We start from the raw sequence: 6,532 nt of genomic DNA, 5'->3' as shown, positions 1-6,532 counted from the left end.
CAGGTTGTGGTGAGTAATTGCTGTTCTGATGTCCAGAATTTATTTTCGGGTAATAAGAGACGGTAGCAGCAACATTATGTACTAAATAAGTTAACCCAAAAAAACAAGAGTTGGTTAGGAGCACGTAAAATATCAGCCATCTTCTCCGGCTCCATGATAATGGGTAATAAAGGAGATTACAGAGTGTGTTTGGGAATAGTACTGAGTGAACATGGATGTAAAGTCTGAGTGTGGAAAAGTGATTGAAATTTGGATAAGGAGTGGTTTGAAATTGAGCAATTAAGTACTGAGTGGATGAGAGTGGACTAGCTCCGGTGTGAAAGAGGTGAATGAATACCCCAACCAGTTCTGTGTGAGCTGAGTTTTTCGATCTTTCACATTATCTACGGTCCTTTCCACTGCCTCCCGTCAAATTTACAGGTAGAGGATAACGTCTCTGAGACCTCACTCGAGGGTAACATGTCTCAGAATAGGATAACATGTTCCATTAGTAATGAGGATAAGTACATCAGTGCAGTTTGATAAATTACGTTATTATGTATGTGGAGATAAGGCGAAAGTACTATTCCCGAATATGCTGTTAAATTGGAACACTAGTGTAGAAGAGTGGGTTACTAGACATTTGATAAAGTAACAATGGAACATAATAAACAACTTGCACACCCACCTGTAAGTTGGTGTAAAAAGTTAACATAAATACTAGTATAATGGGTTACTAGATTTGATAAAGTAACAATGTTTGAATGTATAACGGTTTACTAGAGTTCTAGATAGAGACGTTTTATGGACAGAGCACACCATCTAGGGGACTGATAGACAGTGACTGCCTAGTTATAGTGAAAGTTGATCATAGAAAGAGACTTGTCTCGAGAGCTACCTTAAAAAAGGAATCTCCCTCCAAAGTGTCTCTTCCCCTTTCTGAATAGACCGATGCATTTTTTAAACGTTCATGTTCATCTTAAAATAGACATTTACTATGTGTGAAGCACAAAGTGAATATCCAACAGAAATTAGTAATACATATGAGTAACATTGTTAGGGTAGACTAAAATTAAAACGATGCCTTCCAATATGGAGAAAGTTATCATGTTTATTTTGTTTTGTTTTAAACCTTACAATAGGGGTGAAAGCAAAACATTGTTTGAGAGTAATCCATGTGTATTAGCAGTAGTGACCTAGAAGGTCTTCCTGTTGGGAAGAAGAGAGTCCTAGCTGAAGGAAACAGATATGGAGACGAGTGAAAGTAACAAAGTTAATGGTAATATTAGTGGCTTTCAGAAAGCACTCATACGGCAATGTCTTAGTAATTTGAAGAAGAATGTTTAAATACAAGGTCACATGACGAACAGAGGGATTGAGCATTGTGGCTGATATTAACCTCGTGCCTAGGGGGCAGTATTTTCATTTTTGGAAAAATAACGTTCCCAAAGTAAACAGGATATATTGACAGCTTAGGATAGGAAACACTCTAAAGTTTCCAAAACTGTAAAAATAATGTCTGTGAGTATAACAGAACTGATATTGCAGGCGAAAGCCTGAGAAAAATCCAATCCGGAAGTGACTCATGTTTTGAAAGCTCTGCGTTCGATGCGTCCCTATTGAGCAGTGAATGGGCTATCAACCAGATTACTTTTTCTACGTATTCCCCAAGGTGTCTAAAGCATTGTGACGTAGTTTTACGCCTTTATGTTGAAGATTACCCGTAAGCGGCTACGTTGTATAAGTGGTCACCTGATGGCTCTCAGAGTGATTCTCGCGTAAAATAAAGAGCTAGCCCTTTTTTCCTTTCGCTCCTACTAAAAAAACAATTGTACCGGTGGATGTATTATCGAATAGATATTTGAAAAACACCTTGAGGATTGATAATAAACAATGTTTGTCATGTTTCTGTCGAAATTATGGAGCTTATTCTCAGCCAAACGTGAAGAACAAATGGAGCTATTTCGCCTACAAAAATAATATTTTTGGAAAAAAGGAACATTTGCGATCTAACTGGGAGTCTCGTGAGTGAAAACATCCAAAGCTCAAAGGTAAACAAATTTAATTTGATTGCTTTTCTGATTTTCATGACCAAGTTACCTGCTGCTAGCTGGACATAATGCTATGCTAGGCTATCAATAAACTTACACAAATGCTTGTCTTGTTACGGTTTTCTTCCGTCGAAAGAGAGGCGGACCAAAACGCAGCGTGGTTATTATTAAACATCTTTAATGAACGATGAAAAATACGAACAATATACAAAACAAGAAATGTGAAAAACCGAAACAGCCCTATCTGGTGCAAACAGAGACAGGAACAATCACCCACGAAACACTCAAAGAATATGGCTGCCTAAATATGGTTTCCAATCATAGAATATGGTTTCCAATCAACGCTAAACACCTGCCTCTGATTGAGAACCACTCCAGGCAACCATAGACTCTCCTAGACTACATCACTAATGTCACACCCTGGGCGAAATTTATTATGTTATCTTCATTTATTGAGTCAGGCCAGGGTGTGACATGGGTTTATTTGTAGTGTGTTTCGTCTTGGGGTTGTGTGGGGTGTATAGATTAGTCCATGGCTGCCTGAGGCGGTTCTCAATCAGAGTCAGGTGATTATCGTTGTCTCTGATTGGGAACCCTATTTAGGTAGCCTGGGTTTCACTGTGTGTTTGTGGGTGATTGTTCCTGTCTCTGTGTTTGTTGCACCAGTCAGGGCTGTTTCGGTTTTCGACGTTTGTTGTTTTGTATTGTTCGTGTTTCGTCATAATTAAAGATGTATCGAACGAACCACGTTGCATTTTGGTCCGATCCTTATTCCACCTTTTCGTCAGAGAAGGAGGTAGAAGAAAGCCGTTACAAATAACCACAATCCCATAACCTACAAAAGCAATCTAGACAAAACACACCACATAAATACCCATGTCACACCCTGGCCTGACCAAAATAATAAAGAAAACACTAAATACTAAGGCCAGGGCGTGACATGTCTTGCTTTGGCTGTAAAGCATATTTTGAAAATCTGAGATGACAAGGTGATTAACAAAAGGCTAAGCTGTGTTTCAATATCTTTCACTTGTGATTTTCATGAATAGGAATATTTTCTAGTAATATTTATGTGCGTTGCGTTATGCTAATTAGGGTCAGTTGATGATTACGCTCCCGGACCCGGGATGGGGTGTTACAACAGGTTCACCTCTAAGGTATGTGGGACGCTAGCCTGGCCAACATCCAGTGAGATTGCAGAGCGCCAAAATACAGAAATACAAAAACAAAACATATTTTACATAGGTTTTTACATAGGTTTTTAAAGAGAAACTTCTTGTGAATCCAACCACGGTGTCAGATTTCAAAAATGTTTTCGGCGAAAGCATACCTTACGATTATTTAAGAACATATCCCAGCAGACAAATTATTACAAACAGTAACCAGCCAAGTAGAAGAGTTACACAAGTCAGAAATGGAGATAAAATTAATCCCTTACCTTTGATGATCTTCATATGGTGGCACTCAGAAGACATTAATTTACTCAATAAATGTTCCTTTTGTTCGATAAAGTCTCTTTATATCCAAAAACCTCAGTTTTCTTCAGTAATCCACAGGCTTAAACGCAGTCAAAACAGGCAGACAAAAAAATCCAAATTGTATCCGTAAAGTTCATAGAAACATGTCAAACGATGTTGACATCTAGTGGAAGGCATAGGAACTGCAATTTGAGTACTAAGTCAATGGATACTGTAATGGCATTGAATGGATTTTTCTCAGGTTTTTGCCTGCCAAATCAGTTCTGTTATACTTAGACACTATTTTAACAGTTTTGGAAACTTTAGAGTGTTTTCTATCCAAATCTACCAGTTATATGCAAAAATAAAAAGTTTAAATACTCTAACGAAATATTTGTAAGAGTCAGTATAGTACAATTAACCTTTCTAGCACAGGGATTCCGCTACCCCACGACAAAATTCTGCTGAAAAGGCAGCGAGGGAAATTCAAAAATATTTTTTAGAAATATTTAACTTTCACACATTAACAAATCCAATACAGCAAATGAAAGATAAACATCTAGTTAATCTACCCATTGTGTCTGATTTTAAATGTTTTACAGCGAAAACACCACATATATTTATGTTAGATCACCACCAAATCAGCCATTTTTCCCAGCCAAAGATCAAATCAAATCAAATGTTATTACTTAAATGACTTAAATGTTATTTGTCACATACACATGGTTAGCAGATGTTAATGCGAGTGGAGCGAAATGCTTGTGCTTCGAGTTCCGACAATGCAGTAATAACCAACAAGTAATCTAGCTAACAATTCCAAAACTACTGTCTTATACACAAGTGTAAGGGATAAAGAATATGTACATAAAGATATATGAATGAGTGATGGTACAGAGCAGCATAGGCAAGATACAGTAGATGGTATCGAGTACAGTATATACATATGAGATGAGTATGTAAACAAAGTGGCATAGTTAAAGTGGCTAGTGATACATGTATTACATAAAGATGCAGTAGATGATATAGAGTACAGTATATACGTATACATATCAGATGAATAATGTAGGGTATGTAAACATTATATTAGGTAGCATTGTTTAAAGTGGCTAGTGATATATTTTACATAATTTCCCATCAATTCACATTATTAAAGTGGCTGGAGTTGAGTCAGTGTGTTGGCAGCAGCCACTCAATGTTAGTGGTTGCTGTTTAACAGTCTGATGGCCTTGAGATAGAAGCTATTTTTCAGTCTCTCGGTCCCAGCTTTGATGCACGTGTACTGACCTCGCCTTCTGGATGATAGCGGGGTGAACATGTAGTGGCTCGGGTGGTTGTTGTCCTTGATGATCTTTATGGCCTTCCTGTAACATCGGGTGGTGTAGGTGTCCTGGAGGGCAGGTAGTTTGCCCCCGGTGATGCGTTGTGCAGACCTCACTACCTTCTGGAGAGCCTTACGGTTGTGGGCGGAGCAGTTGCCGTACCAGGCGGTGATACAGCCCACCAGTATACTCTCGATTGTGCATCTGTAGAAGTTTGCGAGTGGTTTTGGTGACAAGCCGAATTTCTTCAGCCTCCTGAGGTTGAAGAGGTGCTGCTGCGCCTTCTTCATGATGCTGTCTGTGTGGGTGGACCAATTCAGTTTGTCTGTGATGTGTATGCCGAGGAACTTAAAACTTACTACCCTCTCCACTGCTGTTCCATCGATGTGGATAGGGGGGTGTTCCCTCTGCTGTTTCCTGAAGTCCACAATCATCTCCTTAGTTTTGTTGACGTTGAGTGTGAGGTTATTTTCCTGACACCACACTCCGAGGGCCCTCACCTCCTCCCTGTAGGCCGTCTCGTCATTGTTGGTAATCAAGCCTACCTCTGTTGTGTCGTCCGCAAACTTGATTATTGAGTTGGAGGCGTGCGTGGCCACGCAGTCGTGGGTGAACAGGGAGTACAGGAGAGGGCTCAGAACGTATCCTTGTGGGGCCCCAGTGTTGAGGATCAGCGGGGTGGAGATGTTGTTGCCTACCCTCACCACCTGGGGGCGGCCCGTCAGGAAGTCCAGTACCCAGTTGCACAGGGTGGGGTCGAGACCCAGGGTCTCGAGCTTGATGACGAGCTTGGAGGGTACTATGGTGTTAAATGCCGAGCTGTAGTCGATGAACAGCATTCTCACATAGGTATTCCTCTTGTCCAGATGGGTTAGGGCAGTGTGCAGTGTGGTTGAGATTGCATCGCCTGTGGACCCATTTGGCCGGTAAGCAAATTGGAGTGGGTCTAGGGTGTCAGGTAGGGTGGAGGTGATATGGTCCTTGACTAGTCTCTCAAAGCACTTCATGATGACGGAAGTGAGTGCTACGGGGCGGTAGTCGTTTAGCTCAGTTACCTTAGCTTTCTTGGGAACAGGAACAATGGTGGCCCTCTTGAAGCATGTGGGAACAGCAGACTGAGATAGGGATTGATTGAATATGTCCGTGAACACACCAGCCAGCTGGTCTGCGCATGCTCTGAGGGCACGGCTGGGGATGCCGTCTGGGCCTGCAGCCTTGCGAGGGTTAACACGTTTAAATGTTTCACTCACCTCGGCTGCAGTGAAGGAGAGTCCGCATGTTTTTGTTGCAGGCCGTGTCAGTGGCACTGTATTGTCCTCAAAGCGGGCAAAAAAGTTATTTTGTCTGCCTGGGAGCAAGACATCCTGGTCCGTGACTGGGCTGGTTTTCTTTTTGTAGTCCGTGATTGACTGTAGACCCTGCCACATACCTCTTGTGTCTGAGCCGTTGAATTGAGATTCTGCTTTGTCTCTATACTGACGCTTAGCTTGTTTGATTGCCTTGCGGAGGGAATAGCTGCACTGTTTGTATTTGGTCATGTTTCCAGTCACCTTGCCCTGATTAAAAGCAGTGGTTTGCGCTTTCAGTTTCACGCGAATGCTGCCATCAATCCATGGTTTCTGGTTTGGGAATGTTTTAATCGTTGCTATGGGAATGACATCTTCAACGCACGTTCTAATGAACTCGCACACCGAATCAACGTATTCGTCAATGTTGTTGTCTGACG

This window comes from Oncorhynchus masou, unplaced genomic scaffold (assembly GCF_036934945.1).
Source record: "Oncorhynchus masou masou isolate Uvic2021 unplaced genomic scaffold, UVic_Omas_1.1 unplaced_scaffold_1439, whole genome shotgun sequence".
NCBI classification, from domain to species: Eukaryota; Metazoa; Chordata; class Actinopteri; order Salmoniformes; family Salmonidae; genus Oncorhynchus; species Oncorhynchus masou.
This window is presented reverse-complemented; position numbering follows the sequence as displayed.